The sequence below is a fragment of the Canis lupus genome, chromosome 1, assembly GCF_048164855.1.
Source record: "Canis lupus baileyi chromosome 1, mCanLup2.hap1, whole genome shotgun sequence".
Classification (NCBI taxonomy): domain Eukaryota; kingdom Metazoa; phylum Chordata; class Mammalia; order Carnivora; family Canidae; genus Canis; species Canis lupus.
In genome coordinates, this window is record NC_132838.1 from 8392123 (window position 1) to 8402502 (window position 10380).

Here is a 10380-nt window from a genome sequence, read left to right on the forward strand (position 1 = left end):
GACTGGAACGCCAAAGGTAAACAAACAAGTAAATAAAACCTGGCCTAAGTCTCACACCTTATATGAAAATTAACTCAAATGGATCATATAATTAAATGTAAAACACAAAACTAAAATTTTTAGGGGAAAAAAACAGGTGAAAATCTTTAAGAGTAGACAAATTACCTTAGACTTAACACGAAAGCACAATGCATTAAAAAATAATAATAATAATTGATCAACTGGACTTCTTGAAATTAAAACACATTAGAAATTCTTGAAATCAAAAGCCTTAAAAGACTTTAAGAGGATGGAAAAGTCAGCTACACAGTGGGAAAAAAATTTGCAAATCACTTATCTGACAAAGGACAAGATTTAAAAATATATAAAGAGCTCTAAAAATGTAAGAGTTAAAAAGTCAATAAATCAGAAAATACACAAGAGATATGAAGAGACATTTTACCAAAGAGGATACACAGATAGCAATTAGTCACAAGGCAGTATTTTCAACATCATTAGCTCTTAGGAAAACCACAATGAGATCTATCAGAATGGCAAAAATAAAAAGTAATGACAACCTCAAATGCTGGTTAGTATGCATAAAAACTGGATCACTCACATTCTGGTGGCAAAAATATAAAATGTAGAACTCTTGAAAACACTTGGGCAATTTATTTAGAAACTATATACACAACACAATATATCCTAGCAATTGCACTCCTAGACATTTTTTCCAGAAACATGAAAACTTAAGTTCACACAGAAACCTACACATGAATGTTCACAGCAGCTTTAGTCTCAGGAGCCAAAGAGTGGAAACAATTCAAATGTCTTTCATTGGGTAAATGGAAAACTGTAAGGCATCTGTACCATGGAATTTTACTCAGCAAAGGGATAAAACTATTGATGTCCACAACCACTTGGAAGTAACTCCACAGAATTATGTTAAGTGAAAAAAGATAATCCTAAAAAGCTAGGTAATGTAGGAGTCGATTTATATAACATTCTTTAAATGGCTAGGTTATAGAAACTAAGGAAGTCCAGTAGTTGCCCAAGATTAAGGTCAGGGGGAGGATGGGTTTGAGTACCACCATCATAGGGTGGCTGGGGGATCTCTGTGATGATGTAAATATTCTGTATCTTGACTAAATCAGTGTCGATATCCTACACATGCTATCGTACTATAGTTTTCTAAGTGTTGTCTTTGAAAAAATTAGATAAATGGCACATGTGCTCCCTTCCTCATTGATAATTATCTCAAAATTTCAAATAATTAAGAACCTCTCCTTTCTTTTATTCAATAAATGCCCTCAAAAGACCTCCAACTACACAAACTAGATATTCTTGGACTTCCTTCTCTTGCCCACCCCTCTTCTCCCCACATCTTAACATTTAATCATCACCAAACTACACCTGGCAGTTAGGTATCCATGCTTCCCATCCTGCTTCTGTCTTCATGCTTTGAGCCTGTCCAAGGCCCCCTTTTCTATTTTACTGACTGTCACATGATCTCATGACAAAGCTCTCAGTCTCTAATATTCTCTAATTCCTCCCTGCTCCAGATCTTTCTTAAAGATACCTTAACCCACAAATACAAACACTATGTCTACATAAGCAAACTCCACGTTTCTTAGCTGGGAAAACAGACATCCCAGAATCCTTCTTTGCATAGTTTTATTACATTTCCCACTTATTTGGTGCTTAAGTTCAAACCTTTTCAAACACCTTCTTATGCTGCATCTACCCAAATTCTTAATGTTACTGGTCACTGGTGACCTCATGCCCACTCCCCAGTGCTGCCCAAAAAGTCTTGTCTGAACTTTGTTAGTTCATTCTCATTATCAAATTTTCATTATGTATTTCTATTTGCTTCTTCCATTAAATCAGGAGCTTCATGGCACATGATAGGATACATGCCTGGTAAATTTCAGTAATAACTGCCATTTTATATCATAATACAATTTATTGTATGCTAGCTTCTTTATCCCTAATCTTCACAAGAAATCAGCATTTCCATTTTCTAAGTGAGAAAGCTGGGATCAAAGAGGTGAAGTAATTTGCCAAAGTCTCAGAGCTAGCAAGTATCAAACTAGAATGGGTACTTTTAAAAGAAATAGGTTAAAAATCTTTAGATGAATTTAGTAAGAAGTTAAGCTTCCTTATATACTATGATTAGACCACCAAGTCCATGTGTCAGGTTGTAGTTATTTCACATTTCTTAGCTGTGGCTAGACTATCAGATCTGGATCAACTAAATCACTGGAACAGCAGAATTTGAATGAGACTCTATATTTTTCATATTAAAAAAAGTTTTTTTGTTTTTTTTTTTTTGTAGGAAACTGCCAAACAAGCAAGCACACACATATGCCACAAAACCACATGTCCAACAATCGTGCTCCTGGGTATTTCCTAGGTACTTAACCAAACCATTTACAATTTTTATCTACCACAACAATACAAACCTGCATGCCAAAAAACTGGATGCAAACAAGCTGTTCTTATAAAAGTAAATGCATCCATACAATGGAATATTGTTCAGCAACAAAGAAAAATGCACTATCAAGCTATAAAAAAATGCATGAGCCTTAAATGCATATTTCTAAGTGAAAGATCTAGTCTTAAAAGATTCTGTACTGTATCATTCCAGTTACAGGATATTTTGGAGAAGGCAAAACTAGCAGATAATAAAAAGATCCAGGATTCCCAGGAGTTTGGGAAGGAGCAAGGTGACTAGGAGAAACATGGAAGACGTTTAGGGTAGTGACGCTATTCTGTAGAACACGGTGATAGATATACAACATCAGGCATTGGCCAAAACCTATAGAACTTTACAAAGATCAAATCTTACTCTAGGCAAATTTTTAGGGGGAAAAAACAAGATTCATGAGGTGGAAGGATCCCAGGGAGGAATGCAGACTGACGAGAGAACTAACTGTATTACAAATGTGTGCAACCACCTCACTGAAAGGGCAAGGGGAAAGGTGTAAGCTAAGTGGATGGAAATGTGTGACATCAGAAACATCCAAGGCAAAAGGAGTTACACGGAAGTATTGGACTCCAGTTTAACTCTCCAAGGGTATGCTGCTTAACAAAGCTGACAGCCTGTATATTGGAACCAAACTATAAATGGGAAACAGATGATGAGTGGCAGGTCTGTCACTGTTGGAATAGGAGTCTACACATACTAGGGGAGGAGGCCAGGACAGTCCTCATGGCAACACCGCAGAGGTGGAGACAATGTGAACTCATGTGTAGCTTAACACATATACACTCATATGGAAATATTGATAGAAACGTAGATATACACTGGTTAGTATATACCATACATACTTCCTCATTCTATTAGATGAGGGGGCCTCCAAGCAATGAGCTTGGGCCTCCAGTTGTAATGAGCATATCAAGCACTCAGCACTTGATTTCTAATACCATTCTCCAAAATCAAGGAACTGTGCTCCGTGGAGAAACAGCTCCAGGCCTGGGGTAGAAAATGCATTTATGGATAGGTATACATACATATCCGCAGGTTACTACACATATATTCTGTGTTCTGTCAGCTGAAAGGCCCCCCAAAAAATGAAATGAAGTGGTAACAAGCACAGCTAGTATGCAGACCTTAGTGTCAAGTCTAATGTGTATGTGTGTTTGTGTGTGTGTGTATATATATATATACATATATATATATATATATTATATGAAAAGAGAGCAAAAGCAAGAGCTATGGAGAGATAGCTGGTTCCCAGCCTCGGCAGCAAATATACAAGATGAACATGGAGCTTACAGCACCTGAGGTGCTCAAAAATAAATAAAACTTGACATCGATGAGGGTTTATGTCAAAGAGACTCAGGAACCAACGAAAGGAGTTCCAAATGGCCAAAGCTAGATTAATTTGAGTAAGAAAATGAATAAACTAGTACTGGAGTATAACCTAAAGTATAAATAACATCTGAGAATCTGCAACATTGATGTAAACAAACAATTGAATAAATGGGGGAGCAGAGATTCGTAGAAGAACTACAAATAACTTATGTAAAGATTGTATCCTCAAGAAAGGTGAAGCACAAATACCTATTTCTGTGTGACCTGTGCTTAATGACTTCCTTCCCAAGGGGACAGCATGCATGGGAGGGAAACAGAGTGTGGGGAGTAAGCTTACAATTGAGAACCTGGCTAACTAATTCAGCCAGGTGATCAAAGTAAACAGTGATAAACCATGTTTATAGTATGTACCTTTGTTTTTGTTTTTGGTTTTTTGATAGTATGTACCTTTGATGTGAAGTCATGAAAATGGTATTTTACCTCTGGTCCTCCTCCCCAAAACTGGTAACCCCTCTATAAGCATAAAAAAATAAAAAATAAAAAAAAACAGATTCCCAATATAAGGGTATTCTACAGAGTTAACTGAGCAGCACTCCAGAAAACTGGAGTCAATGTCCTAGAACAAGGAAAGTCAGAGAAACCATCACAGCCAAGAAGAGCATCTGAGACATGTCAGCAACAGGTAATGGGAGATCCTGGATGAGATTGTACAAAAGAAAAATACTAGATAAAACTAAGGAAATCTGAACACAGTATGGACTTTAATATTGGTTCATTAAATACAACAAGTACACTATACTAATTTAAGATGTCAATAGGAAAGATTGGATGTGGGGATACATGGGAAATGTAAATACTGTGTTTTCCGTTTTCTGTAGATCTTTAACTGTTCTAAAAAAAATGAAGTCTACTAAAAATAAACAGTGATCGATTCAAAACTTTTTTCAAAAACTAGGTGGCCAGTGGCTTTGCCCCTCCACTTTGCCTTTTTTTCTCTTGGAACTTTGTAAGGACAGAAACTGTTTAGCATCTCCGTATGTGCCACATTGGTTGCCAATGGTGTTGGACCATGGTCTCAGCTGGTGTGAATTTCATTAACAGGTGTTACTCTAGAGTTCCAGCTTTTGACTAGGGTGTAAAATGATTCATTCCCAAGTAGGAAAGTAAAAATTTTCATATCTGTACTTTTAAGTATGAACTAGCATTTTACCTCAATAGAAAAATTATGCCTGATTTTTATTTTTATAAAAATTACAACCTAAGTAGATGATCAGTGTTTCCCTATGTACTTTGAGGTTTGGCTCACAACTAACATACATTTTTGCTTTCTGCTCAGAGCCATTAAGTATGACTCCAAATATCTATTCATTTGTAATTAACTCAAATTCTCTTAAAGTAGCCATGCTTGTGTTTAAATGTGTACAGTTACAATATTCAACATGGAAAAAAACTGTTGACTAAAATACATCAAGAGGCAAAGCCATCCTTTAGGGAAAAATTTTTAATTATGTTGCTTAGGTAGAGAACATCCCCTATTTATTATGTTCCCTTGCTTAAAAGAATCTACTGAAGTAGTCCTCTTTTATTCAACAATTTCAATTTTTCCTGATATTAAAATAATTCTATTTAACTATGTCTTAGCTGCCCCAAGGCAATAATCAAAACAAAGACAGTATGTCTTGGGTATGCAGTTTTTTGTTTTTTTAATTCAAGATGGTCTGTGTTCAACCGTATTTAAATCAAAATATTTAAGGAGGAATGTTTTCAAAAGGCCTCAGAAACCAATGTTCTACTATCTCTTAAGTATACCAGATACTTTAGGAATTTTTTTTTAAAAGATTTTATTTATTTATTCATGAGAGAGACACAGAGAAAGAGAGGCAGAGGGAGAAGCAGGCTCCATACAGGGAGCTCAACATGGGACTCGATCCGGGGTCTCCAGGATCATGCCCTGGGCTGAAGGTGGCACCAAACCACTGAGCCACCGGGGCTGCCCTATTTTAGGAATTTTATTACAAAATAACCTGCAGGTTCTGCTTTCTGACATGCAGGTAATCATGTATAAAATCACAATAATCCAATCATCATCAGCCTCCTCAAGGCATTTCTGAATATATTTCATAATGTTTAAAAGAAAAAAAATAAGATAAACACCTTTTAATAGAAAAATTAGAAGAGATAAATGAGACAAAAACAGAAGCAAATCATGAAGAGTATTGTTAACTCAAACCTCAGTATTTCCACATTTCCTCTTCCAGGAGAATCATTATTGATGGTGCATTCTGACAAGGCAATTGCATATTGCCATGCTGGGCGAGGAGCCAAGCAACATACAAGTAGAAGGTGGAGGGAGGCATGGAGGAAAGAACACCCCAGTGAAAGATGGTCAAAAGGCAGAGGTGACAGTGGAGACACAGATGGTCAACACCAATCCAAGGCTTTGGAATCAGAACAAGTCAAGGACTACCAGGTCAGCCCACAGAGTGGAGATTGAAGTAAAACTGGATCAATCCACAGCTACAGTTACGAGCTCAGAAACACCCAGGTCCTGGAAATCAAGATAGAGCTAAAACCCTCACATGAGAGAAACAGGAAAGACTAGGGTACTGGAAAGCAAGGGGGAAAAAAAAATCAGGAAATTCATAAGAACTGAGATAATGGAGCAATGTAGAGGAAGAACTGAGTCCAGGGATCAGCCCCATAGACAGGAAGCAGAGTCCTGTTTCCCCGCCTCCTCTAAGGGCCATCCTCTAATTGGAAGCAGGCAAGTCCACACCCAACCAGAGCAAGGGGTGAGCTCCAAAGCAAGCACATTTCAAAGCTTTCCCTAGCAAGTGTTATCATAGAATTTGTAATCCCCTTCCTTGTCTCACACACCTAATTACTACACAAAGGGGCCTACGGAGCTCAACCAGATTCCTCAGTTAAACCCATCTCAAATGGGAATTTGTACTCCAGTTCCTTTCTTCTCATCTAAGTAAAAAGCCTAATAAAATTAAGTTCCTGGCGGATGAAAGGCAATTTGTTCATTGTGCTCTTACAACAAGATTTAAAAAAAAATAAATCTATAAACAAAATAAACTGTAAAATAATTTGACAAGAGTGACTCATACCAAAGGCTTTATATTTTTCATACAGGGGCTGAAAATAAATCCCACGGTGTTCTCTAGGCCGGGCTGGAACACAAGCACTGTTTGCACTCCACCACGGTTTTTCTCAGTCTTTGATTGTACTAGGAAATGAGTGAGGACTCAGGTGGGCCTCTAATGTGAGCACATCCCCATGGCTGGAAGGCTTGAGGCAGCCTAAAGCCTTCTCCACTCGTCTCGATTCCCAACACGACCTCCGGGCACATCACTCATCTGCATGCTGATTCGTTTCCACGTTTCAAAAAGAGTATAAAATCCACTATTTTCCATGCAAAGATTTAAATGTCTGGTTCACCAACTCATTGAGGATGAATTTACAGAAGCTCACAGAAGGAAAAGCTTTCCATGAAGCATACCTGCCCCCACCTTCCTAGGACTCACCAAGGATTCTCTGAGAGCCTCTGGAGCTTTGCTCTACTTTCTCCTATTCAGTTTTGTTTCAAATTCATTATTTCAATAAACATTTATTGGCTGTCTGCTATCCCAAGCACTATACGGGGGACTGCTCCCCACAGCAGCACTGTGATTAAAGTATTTTTAAAAGTGTCTTAACAATGGGAACTCTGGGAGCACCTAGACTTTTTGAGGGTTCCCAGGAAACTTTCTGGAAGAAGGGATATTTAAGCTAGAGGTTTAACAGTTAAGCTAGCTGCACAGAATTGAGGAGAGAAGATGTTCCTTCCAGGCCAGCCAAAACTTTCTGTGGTTCATTCTAGCTAGAATGCCGAATTCAATACAGAGGATTGGAGAGGATAAAGAAAATGAGGTTCTGAATCATAAGGAGCCATTTGGTTAACAGCAAGATCAAATAAATAGGCAGACACAGAGTAACCCCCATGCAAGAACGTGAAAAGGGATCAGAAATAAAACCTCTTCTTTCGTGCTATCATCAAAGAAAAGAGTGTTTTAAGGATGTGATAAGAACAGCAGGGATGAGACTCAGTATGCAGCCCGACAGGGGCCACACCATCAATAAAAGTAGCGCTCTGACCCACACACCTGCAGCAACAAGCCCAGGAAGCCAAACCACATCCCTCTGCAGCAACAGGCCCCATACGGCCAAGACTTAATCAATAATTGCCAGGTTCCCTAATTTTTGCCCTCACTTCCAATCCTGCACAGAAAGGCAAATAATCTCCCCTAACCAATCACATAAGACATCCACATCCACTTTGCCCACATACTGCTTCCCCACGCCAACAGCCTCCAATCAGCACACACCCAGAACCTTCCCTTTTGACCTTGCAATATAGTTTCCCTAGCCCTCTGCCTACCTTTGAGTCTTTGCCAATCACAAGTGATGATGATGGACTTCCTTGCTTTCAGAAATTCTAAAATAGCTTTTGCTTGTTCTCATTTGGGCCGTTTTGCTTCTCCCCAGGTATAACCAATTTTTTTTTTCTTTTAAAGGAGGTTGACTGGGAGGAGAAGTGAAAGAGCATACAGAATCTGCCAAAACAGTAGCAGCCAGCTCAAAGATTCCCATCCAATGGTTTCGAATCTGAAAAATTGGATAGGGACATTTTCTTATATTTAGAGAAGCAGGATGTTCTGAATCAAGTAAAGATGGCAAAATTGTGCCACTGGTTTACCGCCACTACTGTGCTATAAATGCTGGAGTGCCTCAGGGCACTAGAAGAGGGGGGGAAGGGTCCTCCTAGAACTTCCCTTGGTTTAATCTTAATGTTTTCCTTACATAATACAGCCCTATCATTAAGAGCTTGGACTTTACGGGTAGCCTGTGCCTGTGATCATAATCCCAGCTCTACAATTTACTACGCACCTTGTATTTAAAAAAGAAAAAAAGAAAAAGAAAAAAAGGTCATTTAGTTTCTTTGTGCCTCAAATTCCTCCACTGTAAAACCAAGATAGCAGCACTGTCACTTTGGGTTGTTTTGACAATTAGGTGCTATTTGTAAAAGCACGTAGAACATGTAGGAACATATTAGTTACTACACAAGTATTTCTTAAACACAATTATTCCCTTGTCTTTAGAGGATCCCTAAACTTGTATCTCCAGCACAAATAAACCTTCTCTTTCCAAATCAGTACATCCAACTACCTAATTAACTTCCTTTCTTAAATGTCTGGCAACTGTCCCATGAGAAAACTTGTTCCATATCTATGGAATATATTTGATAGAAGAGTGTATAGAAGTGAGGAAAATTACAATCACAATGCTTCCATGAGAGGCTTCTCTCTTCATAGGAGATTGCTCTCACTTTTCAAGCAAGGGTGGCAGATAGAAGTGGGGGAAACTTCTAAGGGGTAACAATCAGAAATGGGTGCCTCAGTGGTTCAATCAGTTAAGCATCTGCCTTTGGCTCAGGTCATTATTTCGAGGTCCTGGTATCTAGTCCCATGACAGGCTCCCCATTCAGCAAGGAGTCTGCTTGTCCCTCTCCCCCTACTTGTGCTCACTCTTTAACTCTCAAAATATTAGAAGGGGGGGAGGGGGGAGAGAGAGAGAGAGAGAGAGTATAAATATGCCATGAGAATATGGCTGGTTGTTAATGTTTCCAAATGCAGCTCCTGGCCTCCCCAGGTTTCAGGATCACTATTCTAAAGCCATACATATGTGCCATGATGTTGTGTTCTCAGGTGACAAGTTTGAACAGGCTTCTCTACTTCCAGTGCATCTCATTAGCCTGGCTCACCACTGCTTCCTACACTATAGAATCACATAGAACAACGGGCTCCCCTAGGGTCCCTGCTAAATGGCAGTAAATGGCACACTGAAGCCCTAGGCTTCCCAGGAAGAGACCTGCCAGCCACTGCTTGAGCTGCTTTTCACCCTTACCCAGCAACTTTCTCCAAATTCTATCAAGCAGAATTTCTCTGTCTCCCATCTTTCCACTTCCTGCAGAGCTGGAATCATTCCTATGGTCCCATCCACCACAATCCCCTCAATATCTTGCTGTAGCCTCCCTGCACCTGGGCTTATCACAACTGCAATGAAACAAGTTATTCTGCAATTTTTGTTTGATGCCTGTAGCTTCTACTAGATTATAAGCCCCATGAGAGCAAATCCTAGCCTAAACTAGGTGTCTGCTAAAGGCTTAGTGTATAAATATTTGCAATCTCTGAAGAAAGGATTTGGACAGAGTCTATCACAGACTATGTAATATTAAGAGTCTGATTAAAGGTTTTCAAAAGTTTGATACTAAAAAAATGCTGAGTTGGTTATCAAACTATCCTAGGCACTGAAGGCTAAGAAGTTGCCTGCAACAGCTGATAAGTATTTTGCATTCATTTAAGCAAGCCAGAGGACCAGTAAACAACTGCCAGATGTTCTATGTCAGAGCAACTGGGTTTTATCTTAGCTGAGTCCAGCAGCTCTCCCAGGGCATCCTGGGAGAGGGCATCTCATGCAGGGCAGTATAGGAAATCAGGTGTTGAACACAGAGGAAGTACGTGGAAGTACACGGAGGAATC